Source organism: Rhinopithecus roxellana, chromosome 14 (assembly GCF_007565055.1).
Source record: "Rhinopithecus roxellana isolate Shanxi Qingling chromosome 14, ASM756505v1, whole genome shotgun sequence".
Taxonomy (NCBI): domain Eukaryota; kingdom Metazoa; phylum Chordata; class Mammalia; order Primates; family Cercopithecidae; genus Rhinopithecus; species Rhinopithecus roxellana.
In genome coordinates this window covers 797,867-820,690 of record NC_044562.1, presented here as the reverse complement: position 1 = coordinate 820,690, position 22,824 = coordinate 797,867, and positions in this window count along the sequence as shown.

The window sequence follows — 22,824 nt, the reverse complement described above, 5'->3', positions numbered from 1 at the left end:
TAAACTGAGGTGAAGGCAAGGTCATGTCAATATTTATCTTGTGAATCAATAAATGTTGATACTAACAAAAAGTGAAGCTCAATGAATGCATATGGTTGATGGGAGGAGGAAAAATCTGATTAAAAAGTTTGTAATTTTCAAATTTCCCTAGCAAATTTAATGTATCAGTTTCAAATATTTTTGGATAACATTTACCCTAAAGGTATAAAGGAAAATATTTTTAAATAATATTGCTAAGAACATAGGCTATGTAATATACATATACACATACATTGTCCCTGTCTTCAAAAGACAAATGCTTTTCAATCGTATTGCATTATTCCATATTAAGATTCTTTCCTCCTTTTAGCTTTTATTTATCTGCCTCAGAAAGGAGAGAAACAAATGAGAAATATTTGATGCTGAATTGGAATCTTGCTCAATTTTCAATCCAATGTCACTGGAAATATAGTTCCTGAGAATGAACTGTAATTACTTGGCTTACATGTGTGTTATTCATCTTTAAAGCTCTCGTGTGCAACAAGGTACTTGACATACTATAGACATCCAAATATTTTATTAAGGAAAAAAATTGTTTTCCCATAGTTCCTAATTTCAGATTCTTGAGACTCCATCCCTCAAATCAGTTCCAGATCATTGAAAGTTGGTCAGCTATGGGTAGGGAAATATGTAAGAAGGCCAGCTATGGGTAGGGAAATACATTAAGGCCATCTATGAAGGCCTTGATGCATCCAGCTATGAAGGCCAGCTATGGATAGGGAAATATACAAGAAAAATCCATAAAATCTGTGGTCTGTGTTACCCACATTTTTGTTTCATCTAATGTGAGATGACAGAACACACCTGACACTGAATAGTGTTTAGAAAACATTGTGTAGGTAAATAGAAATTTGGCATATTGCAAAATACATGCTTGAAACCTAGAGATAGAAACTGTGGTCACACCTGAGGAGATTTCTGAAATCCTAAGTAAAAGGGATTCCTGAATAGGGGTTCCTATATTCCAGACTGCCAAATTAACAAACAACCTAAGAAGACAGAGAAGAGATGAACATGTTCTTGGTCAGAACACTTCTAAGAGAAAATACTTTGAACAGAAAATTGATGGTCACATAAAAATATATGCAGACAAATCTATGGGCTTTTATTTTAAAAGTTTAGGCTAGAATATGATCACCAATATTATAGATTGTCAACTTATCTTTTCCCAGCCAATAGGAAAATTGCGTTTGTCTCAAATCTTACATCATATGTAAAAACTGTTCTTTATACATATGCCACTTTCTACCATCTATATTATATACCATATCTCTAGGCTTCTCAAGGCAGGAAGCATAATTTATGTGATCTTTCTATTCTCTTCATTGCCAAGAAAAGTGGTTTGCACATAGTAGGTCCTCATTCAACAAATGTGGGTTGAATGAAACATTTTTATAATATATCACTACAGTCTTCAACTGCAATTGGTTGTTAATAGATTCTTTGATAAGATGTTTCATCACCTAGATATTTATGAAAAAAGACACTACTTCATTTGTTAGAATGAAAATTAAATGAGTTAACCATCTTCTCGTGTGTTCTCATAGCCTTTTGCATATTACTGTATTGTAATGTGCATTACAATTTAAAGAAATGTTTATCTGTCTGTGTCTTATACTAAATTATGGTCTTGTCAAGGAAATAGACAATGTTTTCTTTTCTTCGTTTCTTCAGGGCCCAACATATACCTTCTGTGTAGTGAGGACTCAATGGCTGATGAAATAGAATCCTCAAAAAGTGTGATAAATGAGTTATTACAATAAAACCTTCTAGTCAATGAGAAGGGAAAACGTTTAGGACTGCTTCTCTTTGCTAGGAAGATACCTACTTAATTTGTGAAAAGTGGGAGGGAAAGATACAAGACTACAAATTATCTGCTTTTAATATGTTCTTTTTTATTTTGTTCCCATTGACAGACTTATCAGAGTCTTTTGCACATAGCTGATTCACTTTGCAGTAAACAAATTTCTATAGGTTTACAGGTTCAGTGAAAAACTCTATATTTTAGTGTGAATGCTAGGAACTTTGAAGTTACTTGAATAATCTTACTTGAATAACACTTACTTGAATAATCCAAATGCAAACTAATAGGGTTTGAATACATTTAAAAAAAAAGAATGCAGCAAACTTGACACTTGTATCACTGTGGGGAGGGGAGGAGAAGAAGAAGACAACCATTTCATGTTGCAGATGTTTATTGTTAACCTGACAACCAGTTCTAGTACACACATCAAAACACTTCTTTCAAACTCTGGCTTTATGCTTCACTGAGAGGCAAAGATTATGTGTTCTTCAAAGTGTGGTCTATTATTTATCATCTAAACTAAAACACTTTCAAGAGTTAAAGGGGGCACTCTTACTAATAGTATATTCACTATTGGTGTTAGAGGCAATGCTGGGACTATCTAGTCAAGCCAGGACAGATGATAAGGCTGTGTGGACCACTTGTGTTAACATTGTCTAGGTGCTTATCTGAAAATGTGAATTTGGGACTCAACACTAGTCTCACTGAATCAGAATCTCTAATATTGGAATGGGACTTTGCATTTGAAGAAGCACCTCAGGTGGTACTAATGTATACTGATATTGGGGATGCTGGAGTTAAAGCAATAAACCAAAAAAGAGTATGCACGGCCAGACATGGTAGCTCATGCTTATAATTCCATTTCTTTGGGAGACCAAGGCAAGAGGATTGCTTGAGGTCAGGTGTTCAAGATCACTGGGCAACATAGTGAGACCTTGTCTTAAAAAGAGAAAATTAGCCAGGCATAGTGATGCGCACATGTAGTCCTAACTATGCGGGAGGATCCCTTGAGCCTGGAAGTTTGAAGTTACAGTGAGCTATGATCACACTACTGCACTCAGGCCTGGGTGAAAGAGTAAGACACTTTCTCTCAACACAAAAATAAAAATAAAAATAAAAATAAGTGAACTCAGAATGAAGAGGCAGATTGTAACACTTCATACTCACCCATAACACACACTTTTACTTCTTACCATACCTGAATATGTTAGACTTATGATTCAGGAATATTTGCCAGATTTATAATATAGAATGTTTTGGTGGGACCTTGAATATCCTTTGACACATTACAAATCCCCTATTTTATACAGGTTGTTCATAAACTCAGGCTGAGTGGAGATGAGAACTTGGGCCTTAATACAAGCGGCAATGCTTTGCTCTATACTACCATCATCTCCTGCTAACTAACCCAAGAAAAAATTATGGGAATGAAACAGGAAGGATTTAAATAAATTGGTTTATTATAACTCCCACTCCCAATCCTGGGATCCCAAAAACATTATCTATATTTAAAGATACAAAGATTCTGTCAAAGAATGAAGGAAAATATAAAGAGTTTTGAAAGCAGGTGTTTTAAGCTCACATTTTTTAAACTGAAAATAAACATTTAACTTTAAGAACACATTATTTTAACTTAAAATATATTTGAATGAATTCAAGGAAATATATTATTCAGAAAAAAAAAATATTCCGCATCTCTGACTATTGCACCCATCCGTCCAGTGACATGTTTACAGTGAATTCTAGCCTAGAAAAGGTGCAAGTACAACATCAGCCAGAAGGAAAGGCATCATTTCATTTATATTTAACTTTTCCAAAACATGACTTTTCTTGTTTTTTCTGAAGAAGGCTTATCTGCCAAGAAATGAGCAAGGGTAGGAACAATCTACTGTAACAAAAAGCAGGTTGTTTTCTTAGCATCAATTGTGATGTATGCAGATTTTTATATTTGAAATGAAAACATTAAAATTATAGCTTAAATGATTAAATATTAGTTGACCCAAAATAAAAGAAATAAATTCACCAATTGTAGTTTCTCAAAGCTGAGAGGACTATTTCTCATCCAGAACAAAAAAAGGCACATTTGTTTGATATCATTTTGATGAATTATTAATTTTATCACAGCTAAGATGACAGCTAATATTAGAACATTGAATTATTAATTTTCAAATGTGCAATAAAAAGGCAGAATAAACACAAACTGAGATGTGTTTTACGTAGGGGTTACATGGCTTACTTATTTTATTTAAGAAAAAATATCAAAGGAAATCGAAGAATTAAAAATCTTGTCAACACTTCTGATGAATTCTTTTACTCGTTACTTTACATGCCATTTTAAAATATGAAGCACAAATAACATTATGTATTACCTGATAATAAATGTGATTATTGAGCATTAAAGATATATATTATCCATATTACAAATCATCTTTGTGTAGTTGCTAGTATGATAGTTGAATTACAGAGTCATAATAATAGTGAGAAACATCTGTGGCCTTAAAGGATTCACCTCTAATCCTCTCAGGATTATTTTATTGAGAGAGGCAAACTGTTTCTTCAGAATAGCTTTGAGTTATCTTTTAGCAATTTTTTTTTCATAAGTTATTTCTGTTACCTCACAGACTAATGCTTAGAGAGGTCCCAGTCTTCTTCAAATATATAGTGTTGGTGAAGTTTCAGTCCTAAAACAAGGACAGACTCTCTGCAGTTCCATTGCACTAGGGGCCATTGCTGATTGTTCTGTCAAATAGCGCCTCATAAACATCTCCCAGACTCTTGAGCCTTCAAAGCCTTAACACTTGATTCCTAAATATGAAAACATTTCCATAGTGTTGGCATCATGAGCGCTCAAGCAATGCAGAACAGAGCCACTGCTCGGGGCACAGAGACAGTTAGAGGAGGTGGAGAGGAAGCTGTAAGGCAAACGGACTGATGGATAATTTTGGGACATAATTCTCTGGTGGGAGAAATAAAGCTCTTGTTCATCCCAGAGTTCACAAGGATTTAAGCCAGATACAAGGTGAATTCACTTCCATTAAAAAAAAATTCCCTTATTATGGGATTTTCTATTTAGGTGGAAGGATCAGAGAGTATGAAAAAGAGGGAGTTTCACAGTAGAGAGTTTTTTTTTTTTTTTTTTTTTTTTTTTTTTTCCATTGGAGCAAGACCCCAAAGAGGAAATGATGTGATTTATACTTCATCTAATTTAGACAAGAATGATTTGAGCCATCAATGCATTTGTGATAATGATATTTAAGGCAATGTTTAGTCACTAGTTTTACACACCACAATTGCCACATGTGCTCTCACTGAGGGTCTGTGTAAGCTGTCATAAGACTTACTAATAAATTATATTATGCTATTTAATAATTAAAACATATGTTTTATATGTTAGAATACCCATCATCAAGTAACAAATTTCCTAATAAGCCAGCTCACAAATGAAACAAGAAGATCTGGCCTTTTGTTCTAGGCCCTTGTATTCCCATCAGTTCTGTAAAACAGATTTTATATATGTAACTTTTTTTTTTTTTTTTTTTTTTTTTTTTTTTTTGAGACAGAGTCTCAGTCTGTCATCCAGGCTGGAGTGCAGTGGCTCTATCTTGGCTCACTGCAAGCTCCGCCTCCTGGGTTCACGCCATTCTCCTGCCTCAGCCTCCTGAGTAGCTGGGACTACAGGCGCCCGCCACCACGCCAGGCTAATTTTTTGTTCTTTTAGTAGAGACAGGGTTTCACCGTGTTAGCCAGGATGGTCTCGATCTCCTGACCTCGTGATCTGCCTGCCTCGGCCTCCCAAAGTGCTGGGATTACAGGCGTGAGCCACCGGGCCCAGCCATATGTAACTATTTTTTTAAGAGATTAAGTAACTTGACCAATATTACATCACTAGTAATAATTCAAATGCATTTTTGTGTTAATACAAATCTCATTTTGCAGATCATACACCTCCTTTTTGAAAATATACAATGTATTTTAGGCTGTTAAAATGTCTGAGAACTCTTATGACATTGTATATATTTATATAATTAACTAATAGGTTCTCCCAACAGTCCTATGTACTATGTACTATTATTATCTCACTTTTACTTGTATGAACTCTGAGACATAAGAAGTTAAATACATTTCTGGTTACTGAAAGGGCTAACTTTGAACTCAAGGTATTTGACTATCAACGAAAGTGTTGTATTACATTCATGTAATGGAGTAGATTATGTTAATATAGGTATGCATAACCCAACACACTAAACTGAAAGTGTTGAAAAATTAAAAAGAGACAAACAGGTTCTGTGACTCCTGGATTCATCAGGAAGAAGATATTTGAGTTGCTCTCTTTAAACAGAAAAGAGTTGAGTCAGCTTTCTTTTAGAATATGGTGGGTTCTCTCTACTTTTCTTATGCTTAATTTCCATTAATGGGCTCCCAACCTCTCCTCCTCTTCCTGGCCTTCCACATAATGGAGTCTATAAGTTGCCCAGAACACTGAGTGCCCCTGGAAAGACCTGTAACCCTGCGTTACCCTCACGCCTGGTAGGCTCAACACAACTTTATGCCTTGAGACCATGAGGATCAATCTACTCATGCTCTTCATTGATGTTTATGTCAGTTACCATGATAAACCAAATTTCTAATTCCTTGTCTTCTATTCCACACATATCTCTGTGTCTGCTCCTATTTCTATCCCTTCCTGATGCCTAACACTCTTCCACCCTGCCTTCTTTGACTCATAGCCAGTCTTCTGTGCATCTCCTCATAGATCTATCCTCAACTTCTTCTTTGAATATCTCCCTTACCTTATTGTTATAAAAAACTTCTCTTTATAACTCTCGCCTGCAGGTACTTTCTTCTCTTCAGCTCTCTCAGTTGGTGCCTGATTTTGCTCCCACTCTTCTCCTCTTATTGAGTATGAAGGTTGTGTACATGTTTTCCTTGCTCAATTACTACCTCATTTTCCTCCAAGAAAACACCCAGCTTTCAGTTTCAAATCATCAGACAACCCCACCCACTCCTCCTCCAACTCGCAGCCCTTTAAAGATGTCCTGGGTCACTCTCTCTCATTGCTTAAAGGTTTAATTTCTAAGTTTGTTGATATTTTCTCCAGCAATACTCCTAACATAATTTCTAAGGAATCTGATATCTGCAGAGTCATAGATGATCTTTCTGATTCCCTGGCCTCTTCATTCCTTCGCCTCTGCCTTTCCTCAGACACTCACTCTCAAGGTAATACCCTAGACCTTACCATTACTAGTATCTGAACTTCTTCCATAATATCATTTTAAGCCTTTCACTCTTGCAGAACCATGGCCTATCCTTACAACTGGTTTCTCAGTATCAGTAGTGCCTCAGATATGCACACACCCACATATATATCCCACTCTTTGTCTCACTTCGTAGAGGCAGAACTTCAGCTTCCTTCCTTTGATGTGGAGCTTCTCTTCCATTATCTATCACGCTCCGCTCATCTTATCACAGCAGTTTCCATGCGGTACTGTACAATAGTCTGTTTATATTCCCAACTATACTTACTTTCCATAAGAGAAGGGGGCGTTCCTGTATTGTTCATTCTTGAATCTCTACTACCACAGTTTACAGTCCATATAGTAATAATTAATTAAACTTTTTTTGAGTTCACAGATTTCAAGGAATATTTTGCTTTACATTGGCAACTTTGTGATTTTTGATAATCATATAGATTATAGTTTCACAGTAAGAGGATTGAAAGGAAAAAGTCAGAAATTATTCAGAGAAGAGAAGAAACTGTTCCCTCATATGTATATGGCTTGAGGCATGAACCAAGGATACTTTTCTGGCACTTAGTGTTTATAGAGAAGTGAGGAGAATATGGGCCAAGTACCTTATGGAGAGATGATACTCCCCTTTTCTGCCTAAACAAAACAACCCTGAGTATATGTAGCTATACTTCTTAAAGGCAAATTGAACCAATATCAAGTCCCTGGAAACAATCATCTTAGTACTTTTACTTTGGAAACTCAGTTATCCATGGGTTTGTTCATCCAGTTATTCAAATTCATTTTCAGCATGTATTCACTCGTTACTTATCACTACCACCCTTTTCCCACCCCTAACTTATTTCCATGGTCTTATGGTGAGCAGAATGACTTGTTTTGACAAATTAGATATTAGATGAATGTATGGGAGCCTCGAGACGTGCTTGCATTATTGGACTTGTATTCTTACCCTTCTGCATTTTGGTAGGAGAAAAACATGTCTTAAGTATATATCTACTTTTGGTCCAAAGAGGAGCAGAGACATGTGGAACAGAGCTGAACCAAACATACCCTTGAAGCCAAATCACACCAAGTCTAGCCAAGATCAGCCCAACCATAAAGACCTGTAGCCTGTGCCTGAGAAATAAATAGCTGTCATAAGACATTGTGTTTGGGGATGGTTTTAATACACAATTATTGTTAAGAGAACCAACTGTCCTTTTTCCCTCTCTCCTCCTCAAAAATTTTGAGAAGAATTGGGGCTTGGTCAGAGAAGGAATTTTATTACTTCTATGTTCCTAACGAATACACTAAAAGTAGTACTGTCCTTATTGTTATACAACTACAAAATGGAAAAATATTGGGATAAGACACCTATTGAGTCTTTAGTTTGTGTAAAACCCTGTTAGATATTCTGTCTGTGAAATTATAATCTATACATAGGTTAAAACAGCCAATGAGGTTTCCACTTCAAATAGAGACTCAAATTATTCCACTTGTCACCAAACTCCACATGTATCCCCTTGGAATTGGAGATCAAGGGAGTGAAAACTTTCAGTTGGGGCTTATAAACTTTGCCAGTTCCTGAAGCTGCTTGCTACACTCTGGGAGTTCAGGAATGTTTCAAGATAATAGCTAACTGCATAGAAATCTAAAGGTAAAGACTAAACTCCTCTGGAACATCATGCAGTCTTTGCTAGAGCAGCCTATCATGTATTTCCTCAAACACACTTAGCACAACTTGCTTGAAGCCGTGCAACCTTTGGCCATGCAAAGCAGGATGTTATTTTTTGTATCTGCTGCCAGAGGACTGGAAGACCAACAGCCTTAAAGGAAGTGTAAACATTTTTTATTTAGCTAAATAAAGTGTGAACTAAAGTTGCTGAATTAAAGATAGAGCCAAGATAGGCACACATACACAAACACCCAGCCATCCTCTGGTGCTCTGAGCTTGAGAGCTTAGAAGACTTAACTTGACAATTGCGTCAGCCTGTCTTATTGTACCATATAAGGTATACCTTACTGGAATTTACTGTTGCTATGTGATAATTATATTTTTAAATAGTCAACACACATTTACATAGCTCTTGCTCTATGTGAGATACTGTTCTAAGCATTTTATTAAGATAAATTGCTTTTGAAAACTGCTCTATAATATCCACCAAAACAACAATTAAATATGCATTCTTATCAAGTGTACATGAAACACTCTCCAGAATAGATCATATGTGAGGCCCCCAAACAAATTTTAATACATTTAAGAAAGTCAAAGTAATATCACATATTTTTTCCAATCACAATGGTAAAAAGCTAGACATTAATAACAGGAGGGATCTTGGAAACTTCAAAATAACCCCAAGGGAAGTAATCTTATTATCCTCATGTAACTTATGATGTAACTGAGATCCAAAGAACTTAAGTGATTTGCCCAACATCATGCAGTAAATGGTGAAAGCAATATTTGATTCCACAAAAATAAAGCTGTAGTTTTCAAAATGTGATTTACTTCAGAATTATGATTTTAGAACTCACTGTGTATGCAACTTGGTAAAAACAGAATAATTAAAATGTTAGGATTATTTTATCCATCTTCATTGTTTATTCAGTCTTATTTAAGCCTAATTAGAGAAACCATTTACCTTTTACCATGCATACTTAGTTACCTATTATGCATTCATCATACATATATAGAATGCTTTCATGTATGAAGAGGAATTAGTGCAAGGCAGGGAAGAGAAGAAGAGTTAATGTAAAGCAGGGTAGTAAAGAGAAAGAAATGCTACTCCAGTTAAGAAAACTACAATAGTTATTTTTAAAACAGATCAATTTTTAACTACTATAAAGTCACATGGAAGATGGGAGACAAGATGAATTCAGTTAGGCTTTAGCAATAATTGCTATTATCTTCAGGTCATTTTTGGAGGCTTAGCTCTAAATAGTACAAGAGTATCCTGTAAGAAACCCATTTATAGGTGGTGGAACATTTAGTATTTCAGAAGTTTTAACTATTTGTCACATGATAGGCAGTTCAAAGATAAAGTTACATAGTTTGGAGTATTCTGGATGTATTTATTTCTTTAGGTCTGATCTCCTATCCCACATTGGATGAATAGATAGCTATTAAAATGCCATGATGATTTGAGGAATGTCAGAAAAAAATAGTTAATAGATAAGATTTATTGAAAGCTATTTTGTACTGAGCACTGTTCCCAGCATGTTGCCTGTATTTTCTCACTCTTTACAACAACCCAACAAGGTAAGTGCTCTTATTATTGCACCCATTTTACAGATGAGAAAGTTGAGGCCAGATGAAAGATAACATGATCCTACAGTTAGTAAGGATATATGCCCAACCAATCGTGTTCCAGAAACTGTGGTCTTAAGCTTTTCTTTCCTTTTTCCTTTCCCCAAACATTTTTAACTCCCTGTTCCTTGCTAGAGGAGCTTCATTTTTCAGTGACATTGCTTTAAAACTATGGCAAAGAGGTCTATATGGGATGCAAATATTTCAATTGGGAGAAGGATGAATAAGAAGCGGGACATGCTATAGTAGAGGACTGACTCAGGATAAAGCACCAGGGCCACCAGAACCATGCAGCAGGTAGAAAAATCATAGTCAACCCAGGGCCCAGCTGAGAAAGAAATGAGGAGCAAATGAGAACAATTGATGAAGGCAACTCTATCCACAATTCCTTCCATGATGGCCGTAACAGCACTGAAGTCCTTTCAGGCAATATGCTTTGGCTTAACCAGGTTCTAAGCCACAGTTCTCAGCTAGTCTGGTAGTTGATTGCAGCCTCATCTCTATTACCTGAGGTGGACTGGAGTTTTTAGCCCTTAGCACATTAGTTACACCTGTGGGGAATGCAGGACACCTGTCAGCCAATGGAACTCGACGTTCACCTGAAACTACTCTCTCTGACCAGGCTTACACATTATGACTACATTTCCCCTGATTCACAACCATATTCAAGCAACCTCATCCCTGTGAAAATGACACATTGCTTTGAACACTGCGTTGCTTATTTGAGCCAGACACCTTTCAAAGAGTAGATTGTCTTTGCTGTCTCATCTCTTTCCACACTAAGCAGCTCCCAGAAACGTGCTCCAATATTCCTCCAAACTAACCACCTCAAAACATGAGATCACCTCGCAGCTAAAATCTGAGCGTTGCTACTACTTAACAAATATTATTGTCTTGCTTCACCTACCAGATCATTCCCCTTGGAAAAGAAACTACCTAGCATGTCATCTGGGTTCTTCAAGAATAGCTGAACATGTGTTTCAGGGAATGGTCATGTGGGTTGTCCTATTTTCTGGATACTGATTGCTCTGTTCCATTTTCATTTTCCATGCCTCTCCTAGGCCTTTGTTTGGGTCACAAAGTATCTTGAGTACAGAGCCACACAGGTTGTGACAGGCTTTACTTCTATCACTAACTGGAAACAAAGAAAATCTACACTGAAGGAAACCTTTTCGGGTTGAACTTCTGTCAAGCAATTGGAGGAGCATGTGGTTTTGTGGTAAGATTTGTCAGAGCGAGTTGTGGAAGTGGCTTAGTGTTGCAAGTGGTAAATGACTACTTCAATGCCCACATAGTGTGTGAGTGGTGTCTGCTCTTTACCCCATCAGTTTCTGATCTCCTCTGAAGCTCAGAAAGAGACCATCAGTTGTTAAACACAAGCCTATCACAAGCCATTTTTAATATTTTTAAAAATTATTGCTACATGTGGAATAAATATGCCATGTGCTATTAAAAACTTTCATTTTCCATTAAAAATGCTGAAGAAAAGCTTATTCATTTGATCAGCCCAGGAATTTTTAGTGGAGGATCTCAAGTGCAATTATTCTTTCTCTTATAGATGAATTCAATAATTATGGACCAGTTCTATGCTAGGGGTTTAGGATACATGTTGGTTTATAGTCTAGCTGGGACGAAAAAAAAAAAAAAAAAAAAAAAAACCTACACAGTAAGTTTTCAGATAATCAAGTTAAATCACATATGACAAGCAGGCAGAGGAGAAAACCTGTGTGAGAAAGTCTGGCAAATCAGAACAATCGAAAGAAATTCAATATGGCTGCAGCAAGGTGGAAGAGTGGCAACTGATGACATGATGATCTGAGCGAGCGAGAGAGAGAGAGGTCAGATGACCAAAGTCCATAATAAGCTCTAAATATTTTCCTTGTCAGTAAGAAATTATTGTAAGACTTCAAGCAGTAGCATGAAATTATAACATTTTTGTTTATTTTCAAAGGATTATGCTGGTTTCAGTAAGAGAATAAATAGTAGAAATTAGGAGAGAGATAGAGTGGCTTTGATTAAGTTAGTGACAGGGGTAGAGAGAGTAAAATAGTGTGAACTGGAAAATCGGACAGAATTGGCAACTGTTCAGGAAGTTAAGTCTCTTAAATACAATAGCTCTCCATTCTCATGATCTGACTAACATACCTCACCAGCTTCAGCTAAAAGCTGTGTGCCCTCACTCTTTGTGCTTCAAACACAATGACCTACAGTTCCTCAACCTCAAAAACTCTTTGCTATGTCTTTTTAATACATACTCCCTTTGGCTAAGAATGCCCTCTCCACTGGTCCCTCCAATTTCAGGTCTTCCTTCAGGACCTATCCTGAGCCCCTAATCTAGGGGCTGTTATATCTAGGGGCTGTTCCTGTTATATATTCCCATTGTCTACTGCTTTCTTTTTTGGGGTGGTGGTGGGATGGTGGGGAGGGTAGTAGTCCCTTCAATCACACTTGAATACTTTGGTATGAGGTGGAATAGTCTCTCTTTCATTATTGTAGGGACTTTGACTAACTCTGTCTTTGCTGTATTCCTAGTGCCAGGACACTGCCTACACATACCAGGCACTCAATATATATTTGCTAAAAAAATTAGCAGACTCAGATGATGAATCTTTATTAAGCCTGCCTTAAAATTATGCACATCCTTGTAGAGTCAGTGTGACTAAAATATTTAGTCTTCTTAGGTTTCTGCTGGAAATAGATACCCAATGATGACTATCAACTGCTTGTAGGTGACATTTATGATCAGTAAATAGGTAGCATAGGCAATTTGGTCTAATTCCAGTAGTCAAATTCCAGTGGTATGCACAATACCATAATTTGGGTAGCTTTTAAGAGTACTGATGCCCACCTTCTCTCATAGAACAATTGAATCAGAATCTCTGAGGTTTGAGGTAGGCACTGGTATTTTTAGATTATCCAAATGACTAAAATATGCATGAGAGATTATTACTGTATGATGTTTACTCAGCTCTACCAGCTAAAATATCATAGATGTACAGATCTGATGTTCAAATACATTTCTCCAGTCTATTAAACTCACTAAACCAGGGACTGCATCATTATGAATTTTGCAATTAATTTGTTCAATTTCCCAGAAGCATTTATTGGGTACCTGTTTATGTGCCATTTTTACATTAAGTGACAGAGATGCAGAGATTTTTAGGACTGAGGGTCTTTAGAAATACTATTTATTTCCTACCTGAAAAAAAAAAAAAAAAAACAAAAACTGTGGCTCCCAGATCCATAAAATATCTGACTTGTGTGTACAAAATCGCTTGTTATCAATATTTTCATTGACTTGACTTTGAAAGCCCTTGTTTTTATATCTTCTAAATCAGTTATGCTCATGTTTACTTTTTCTGGTTACATATGTTCTGCCACATTTCTACTGAGCAGTAGAAGATACTACTTTTTAAATGTGATTACAGCTTTTTAAGTGTTATATTAGACATAGTGATGGAATAAAAGAATGTCTGCTAAGATTCATCAGCCTGCTCCTACGAATTTTCTCCTTATTCAAATTACAGTGGATTATACATATTAATTACTAGGCACAGTGTTTTACAGGAGGAAAAAAATGTTTTATGTTTCTTCACAGAAACTGTGTCTATTAGAATGTGAAGAAGAAACAATTTACCATCATTTTGGATGTCTTTCTAGCACTGCTACGCAGAATTGAGAGGCACTTCCTCACCGTTCCCAGTCATTTGTTTATGATTTCACCCAGTTGGAGAAATTCTCCGGTCTGTTTATCATTCAAAATCTAAGTCTCATTTCTTCAAACCATTTTTCTTCTTTCGGTCATGTGAATTCGCTATATGGGATAGGATTGAAGGATGATTATAATTACAGAAACTATAAGTACTATCTTTCCTTAATTTGGGGCTTTATACACATTTCTTCAAAGTTCCAGAGAATTGCCTTTACCAACAAATGTTTCCTAAAATGTGTTATCTATTCATTATCTGTCCCTTTCTTCTCTACATCCACTATTAGTAAGAGTTCTAATATAAGACTGCTGCAATGATGATACATAAATGACAACTCAATTGAACAAAACTATTCAATAAAATGAATTTGCATTTAAATATCATATGTTAAGAGATAAAAATTTTATAATAATCAAATGGGAATGCAGTCTACTACAGGGAAAATAACTAGGACTTAGAATCTATAACAACCAGGGACTGAGTCCAGATCCTGCCAATTACTTTATCAGAAGTTTTGGGCTAATTACCTCAGCTTTTCTTCCTGAACCTCAGTTTAGTCATCTGTGACAAAACAAAAATGAAAATGTTTTAATAACGACATGCAATATTTTCAATATGCAAAATTATAAGTTTAGGAAAAAATGGATTTGAATTCTTTAGGAAGATTTATTTTTCTACAATTGTGGTAAAATAATTTAAATAGGAGAAGAGCATATGTATGACATAAGTGTAACAATGCATGTCCCAAAAATTCATTCAAAAAATATTTAATGAACCATTTGTATGTAAAACACATTCTTCTTAAAATCTAGGGATATGACAGAGCAAGATATGGTCCCTGACTCATGGATCTTAGATTAATATTGGAAAGAAGCCTATTAAACTCTCTATCCTATCAGCTTCAATTTCAGCTATTAGCTTTACTTTCTACCGTCTTTTTCAAGTCAAGATCAAATGGAGAGCAAAGGGAGTGCACCTTTCCTCTTTGCAGTTCCATCACTGTTCAACATAATCATCTCTACCTACATTTCAGAACAATTCTGAATATTAATAAGACAATATCTATGAGATGAACTCCTCTGGGAAAGCATAATATAAGTGTAAGGCATTATAATTTATTGCTTCTCAAATGTTATATAAGATATTCAACTGGATATGTTATTAATAAAAACATTACAATGAAGAGAAATTTAGAATGAGAAAACATTTGAAATTCTTCATTACTTGATATGAACAGTCTGTAATCTTTATAAGTCATTCTGGCTTTATGAGGCACTTTGTCTATTGAGATAGATGGAGCATCTAGAAAGGAAAAACTTTGACATGCATTTTGAGGCTCTTTTGAAGCAAAAGAAGAACAGAAAGTCTTTTGAGGTTTTTGGATGTACTAGATTGAACCATATGTAATTACTGAGACAATATTTTTTGTTCTACAAAATGACATTCCATATGATTCACTGTAGTTTGTACTTTAAAAATTGTTTCCTTGATTTGCCTTTTCATTCATTGAGAAAAAATTATTGAGCCAACCTGATATTGTGTCATGAAGAATTTGTATTAGTTGTAAGAAATAACAGCTTACTTCTGTATTTTTTTTTTTTTCTGTTTCTATTTGGCTTATAGGTAAAGTTATTTTTGTAAATTGGTGTGGATTCCCAAAATATATTCTGAAACTTTCCATTTCTGAAAGGCGTTAACTTGAATAGATCCTTAGTTCATAGTGTTCATGGATTTCCTTCTAAGTTTATGTCAAAGTGTAATGTCTGAGAAGACCAAACCGAGGTAAGGAGGTCTGCTCGAGAAGAGAAGCTTCACTGACCATCCTGGGAAGTCAGCGACAGAAACTGCAAATTTCTTTAAAATATTTATGAATCTAAATTCCGTAACTATGGAAAGTTCACAATTGAAATTCTTGCCATATCTGAATACAGTGACCAGAAGGAATAGACGATTTCAGGAGACTTTTCAAATTAGATGCTGGGAGTCAGAATTGGATGGACCAGAACTCCAGTTAGCACACTTAAATTCCAATTATATATATATGTGTGTGTGTGTGTATCTATATGTGTGTGTGTGTGTGTGTGTGTGTATAGATAAACAATGATATACCAGGAACATGTAATAAGTAGTCCAGAAAGTGGTTTGGCTAATTAGCAAGAGGTTATGGTCCTCTGTTGAGATTGCTGCCAAGAACGAGGACATAATCTTTGATTCTTCTGAGATACCTCACAGAGAAAATAAATTAAGAGGTAAAAAAGAGTTTTCTAGAAATTTTAGCTCATAGTTGAAGAATAAGGACATTTTTATGACAACTGGAACTAAATTCTGAAAATTAACTTTTAAAGAAATTACTTCATGTTCTTTATCTTCATAATAGCCATAGGAGATAGGACCACATATCACTATTTTATAGAGAGGACAATCATGACTGAAAGGAAGAATTTTCCTACAGTTGACAGACTGCAAATAGCAAAGTCAGATATTCATATTCTTGTATACTAATATCAAACCTGTTGCTTATTACTGTCTATCACATTTTATTTCCGTATTTCACAGCATTTGCCATAATGAGTACTTGGACATCAAAAATGGACATCTCTCTTATTCAACCACTACTCAAAATCTCATAAAAAGGAATAAAAAGTTGTCTGCATCTTTCTTAATCTACTACCTCCTAGTAAGATCACTATCTTTTCATTGCTTTTCCCTTTACCTGTTTTACATGATCATTAACCTAAGATTATCATATGAACTAAAGCCCTGGGTTGTCACAATAGAGAAATCTTTTGCTATTTTCTGTTTTCTCTGTTGTTGTTTTTGCCATTTTACAGCATTTTGTGTAAGGGGAAAGCCTTCCCCGTCTATACTCTACAGCATCTTTCAAATTTTAGTCAATATTGGGCACATTTAGTTCTTGGTACCATATTTAAAGAGGAGTGAATAAGGACAACAAAAAATTGGCCTCAGTAAAGTAGTTCTCTCTGTTTAGACAGCCAGGAACAGTGTCATATAAAATTTGTCATTATATCCCATATAATAGAGTATCTAGAAAAACTTAGCACTGGGAAGTAAACAGGATCTTAGCCCCTATGCTGGATGTGAGAAGGTCAATGGTATCTCCTGAAGTTCTGCCTGTTCCCAGGGCCTTGGGTTCTCACGATTCCCTTTGAATTGAATCCAGTTGTGAAAACTGTCAACTCTCATTTCCATACACATGTCCATTCCCATAGTTCATCTCCACTGTCTACCAGATGCTACAGTCTAAACATGGAATTTAGCCCCCTTTGCTGGATTTTCCTTTATACAATCCACATTGATCATTTGTGTATAAAGGAGCCTTTATTAAAGGTTTTGGGAGATGATAGAGAGAAATATAAGTCACAAAAATGCAAAAAATATATATATTTGTAAAAGTCTTTTGACTCCACACCAACACCACTGGCTACATTTCTTTATGAACTTTAGATTCTGATATTATTGCCATCTTCCCCCTCTCATTTCTCTCCTACTATTTTCCATCCCGAATTTCTCTTCCAACAAAGGCAATATAAACTCTCTTTTTCTTCTCACAAATGATGACTTTTGGGTATCACCTTCTGAATCAAAATAATATGCATTCTGCCTCTAAATGGCACCATGGTACAATAACATGTTTTCATGGGTTATTTAAGTTTGGTCTACAAAGAGTGTGTGTGTGTGCGCGCGCACGTGCGCGTGCATGCATGCATGTATGCGTGTGTTCATGCATATTGTGTGTGTGTAAATTTTTAAATAAATTATCAACCTAGGAGCTATGGAGATTTTTATTAAAATCTAGATTTTTATGAAATCTCGATTTTTAACTTCTTTTGAAAATAGAAGCTCTGGCAATATTAATATCCCATATTTGTATGAAGAGAGTTAAATTAAGCTGAATCATCACGGCCGCTGTGAGATGGAGCTGAAGCCCCACCATTTTCTGTCTTCCAGAAGGAGTCCATATTCTCAGTTATACACTTGGCCTTTATAGGCTTATCAATTTGCATCTCCTGGTTTATGACCACTAAGAAAATGGACACACCTATAAAAAGTTTGTAACATATGCAATCAATAAAGTATCTAACAAATATAGCAAACACTGTGAATAGAAAATAAACCAGAAAATTAGTGATGCTAGATAAAGCTTCCGATACTTCTTTTATCAAGAACACAATCTATACGATTGAAAGGCAGAATCAGAATGACCTGGGAAGCTTTTAAAATATACCAGCTTCTTAAATTGAACCTGTAGAAGTTCCACATTTAGAACGTTTTGACTGAAACCTTAGAATTAGACTTTCTAAAATGCTCACCAGCTGATTCATTGATATGTAGCCCAGAAACAGAGCACAGACCATAGGCTTATGGTACCAAAGGTATCAAGTATCTATTAAGTATTATCCCCGATATCAGTCTTAACTGTGCTGTCTGCTAAGTCCACAGATTCTTCTAAATAAAGCTTCTACATCCAAATGCCATATTAAATAATGATCCTGCCCCGTGATCCACAGGCAATGGGTCAACAGAATGGTAGAAATCTCATGGTGAGCTGGTGAAAGATGATTAACTAGACCAATTAGATTCTTCACTCTGGCATAAAAATTATCAAATGTGGAGAGAACGATGGGAGAGATTCAGCAGTGGTAAAAGTTGAAAGGTCATAAGGGAGATACTGGAGAGTCTCTGATGCAGCCACATGCAGTTGGAATTTATGAGGGAATGGAAATTATAATTAAGTTCACATAGCTGTTAGGTGAAGGAGGAAACACCCCCTCACCCCCGACACACACACACACGCACACGCACACTAAGCATCAGGTAAGGAAATAAATAGAAGAATGATTTGAAGAGCAGATACAAACATACAAATAGTTACAGAGTAATTGGAGGTAATTGGGGTCCTAGAGAGAAGATCCTGGATCCTTAATGGTTGAGGCCTCTAGTGCTGGTTTTAATTCAGAATGACACTCATATTTCTGGTCTGAGCATTTGGTTTTCAGTTTTCATTTGGATCCTACATATATGAATCCTTGGAATAAATGATATAGTGTGTGTCCTTGTTCTTCATAAACAATTATCAGTAACGTGTTCCTTATCTGCACAGATAAGAAAATGGTGAAAATTTTAGGATAAATAGCTTATCATTCACATTAGACCCTCAACAATTTTATTATTTCTTAACACCTATACGACTTTATAGCTGAGAATACTTACCAGGTGATGGGTGAAAATTAATAATGCATTCTTTGGTTTTTACCCATGTAATTATGCAATTAAATTTAGTAAATTAGTTTTGAGTGATTATTACATACATGGCATTATGCTAATATTTATTGGAGTGGTCTCACTTTATTCCAGAGTTCCATCATGGGTGAAGGTATGAAATGGCATGGACAATGATGTCCTGAGAATTCAGTAAAGGAGGGGACAGACTTGGAATTGGAATAAGACCCAGGAATAAGCTTGGTTCAAGGAGAGGAGGAGAGGAGCCAGGGGGTTAGATTCCTTGTTAGGTATGTTACTTGCAAAGACCTTTTGAAAATATTCTAATGACCCCTTCCCAGCTAGTTTAACCAAAATGCCATATTGAAATGTCATGTACTAAGAGTATTTAAAAAGCCAACATGCAAGGATATATTCAACTAGAGAAGAGAGATGTCCACTTTTCCCTCATGGCCTCCCTTTTCCTTCACAGATAAATATAAAAAATCGTGCTTTACATTTACCACCTCCTTTTTGTCACCCTTTGTCTCTTTGTCCTCTCTCTTCTTCTCACTCCATAAAACAGTTCTCAGTAAAGTTAACAGTAATCTCACAGTCACTCAACGCAGTGCACTTTTTTTTAGCATTCCTTTTCCTTGATACTTGTAGTTCTGGAAACACCTTTTTGCTTTGACTTAATGACCCAATCTTTCTGAGAGATTCTCTCAGTGTGTTTTTCAGATTCACCCAGCCATGAAAATTTGAAGTTCTCCCTGGTTTAGTAGGAGACCTCCTTATCCTTTTTCTTTTTATCTTCTCATATAGTGTCTCTTCCCTGCCTGTGGTTCCACTGACCATCTCCATATATTGATGCTTCTCAGTATGTCAGCCTGATCTCTCCTCTAACACAAAATGTCACAGTACTTCAAATTCAACATGTCTAATTGCTAAGTCCTGAATGTTCCTCCACGTCCCCCACTTCAACACACATTTTTCTCAAACCTGGTAAACTTCAGGATATCTCAGTAAGAACTACCATCCTATATTTTGTTGCTCTAGCCAGAAACCTTGGAGTCATTTACAGTATCAGCCTTTCCTTTATTTCTATACAAAAATCATCACCAAGTCCTTTTGATTCTTCTAAATATCTTTTCATTCCCACTTTCATACTACAAGGTCCAAGTAGAAACTAGCATCACTGTTTGACTGGCAGGGTACTATAATTGCCAATTAGCTTGTCCACCAATCCAATCTCATCTCTTACCAATTCCTTCTCAATACTGCAGCCAGAATAATATTTTCAAAACACAAAACTGATTAGGTGACACCAAGTCACTACCTAAAATTCTGCTATGGCATGCCATTATTCTTAAGATAAAATCCAAATTTTCAGAAACACTGTGTGATCTCTACAGTGATACCTCTCATGGTCTCTGCTTGTTATTTTGCTCAAATCTATTTTGCCTGTCCTTAGTTCCCATATCATTTGGATTTCCTTATGCCATATGGAGTTTTGTATGAGCTTCTCTTTTTTTCTTAAAACATATCTAAGCTCCTGCCCTTCTCTAAAAATCCCTACTTACTCTTTCTTCACATCTCAGCTGAAGTGTCATTTACTCTTGGAGGCCTTTCCTGATCCTGGTTTTACATCAATTTTCTCTGTATAAACATTCATAGAAAGATGCTCTTTTTTTGGAGACCTTATTCTCATTCAATATTATATATTAATATACTAGAATAACTTTGTAAGTCTGTCCTCACTAAATTTCAGCTTGAAAAGATAAGGAACTGGCTTTTTTGGTCAACATTATTATCCTAGGTTTGGAAGTATGCCTTGCACCCACTAGGGGCTCATTTAAAATACTATTGAACGAATGCTCAGTGAATATAAGTAATTATTGAAAGTGTTATGGTAACAGTAAACATGGAAACAAGAGTACAAGCAAGAGAAATACGAGGAGAGATTTTCTAACAATGCCCTCAGTCAATGCCTTAAACTGTGAGGAACAGTACCTGGCTACAAATATAAATCAGCTCAATCAACAAGGTTGGGGAGAGTTAGCACATATAACAGGATCTCATGGAGTCTAAGACCAGGAAGCATATCTGGGTTCTCCAGGGTACTTAAACAGAAACTAGAAAATTAGAAATAGATACCGACCTCTCCGTCTTTCTGGAGTTGCGTAATTTCACATACCTTTTTGCCTCTGTGCTTCTGTTTTGTCTCTGTACTTCTGTTTCACTCTTATTTTAAACAATACTGGCTTTATCTTCTTTAAGTTCAATTTGGATATCTGGCAAAGTGTAATATCTCCTCATTCCACTTAGGACACTGATTGATGGAACTTCTATATGGGTTACTTTACATTCTTGAAAAAATTTTTATTGATGGAGCTTGAGTGTTGTAACTATACCTGGTCCAATAAGCTATTGCCAGAGGGCTGAAATCACAAACATGGCTATTTCTCCACCTTCCAGAAAAGACTGGAATAATTCTCAAAGTTTGTGGATTTGGCAAGTAACACCCAGGAATGTGCTTTGCTATCATTGGCAACAGCATGGATATGAGAGATGATATATAGTTTAGAAGTCGATGAGTCTAGCATCAACAGGCTCAGTGGTTAGCAAAATTGTAATGGTATTGGTGGAACTAGGGAGTCAATTAGAAGAACCAGATTGGAAAAAAAAAGGTTGAGAATCAGATATTGCTGTTGTATTATTAGAGATACTTTGTGGATGTAGTTTGAAGAAAATTGAGACATTTATCATTGGGTGGTGAGGGTTTCTCCCTTGATGCATGAGAAATTAACATGAATAAGGCTTTCTCTAAATAAAATGCCCTTCATATCATGATTCCTCAATCTAACAGACCAACCCCTTTCCTTTTCTCCAGGATTTATATATACAAACTAGATAAACTTTTTTTTTTTTTTTTTCAGGCTGTTCCCTTAGGCATACTTTCTGAAGTTCACTGACTGGCATTTGAAATTGAACAACAGGTATGGTTGTGGATATTTAAATATAATATGAATAGTGTTAAAGCAATTCTCTGAAAAGGAAAATGATGACTTAACAAACTCAGTACTTGCACTAATGGTAAGATTATGCCTATGCATCACACTTCTAAACTTATGGTGGGCTCGACAATTCACTGTGGATTGAGGACAATTGAACCACAGTATGAAACATATACTTTTTGCTTGAAAACATTTTTCATTAGTAATTTATAGATAGTTGCCAAAAATGTTTCACTTGGCAGTCAAACTGTATACACTATGGACAGCTGAACTGAATGGTTCCTGCCTTGCAGTTATATGAAATGTAAATAATATTTTTCATAAATGTGATGGCAATTGACTTTGAGAAAAAGTGGTACAATATAGATAGGGAAGTACCAAATACTACTGTCACACACTTTTTCCTTTTTATGGGGCTGTTTAACAGTGTGCAGCACTGATATTCAAAATAAGAGAGCTTCAGTTGTATTTATGTTTTAAAACTACCAAGGCAAAAAACAAATCA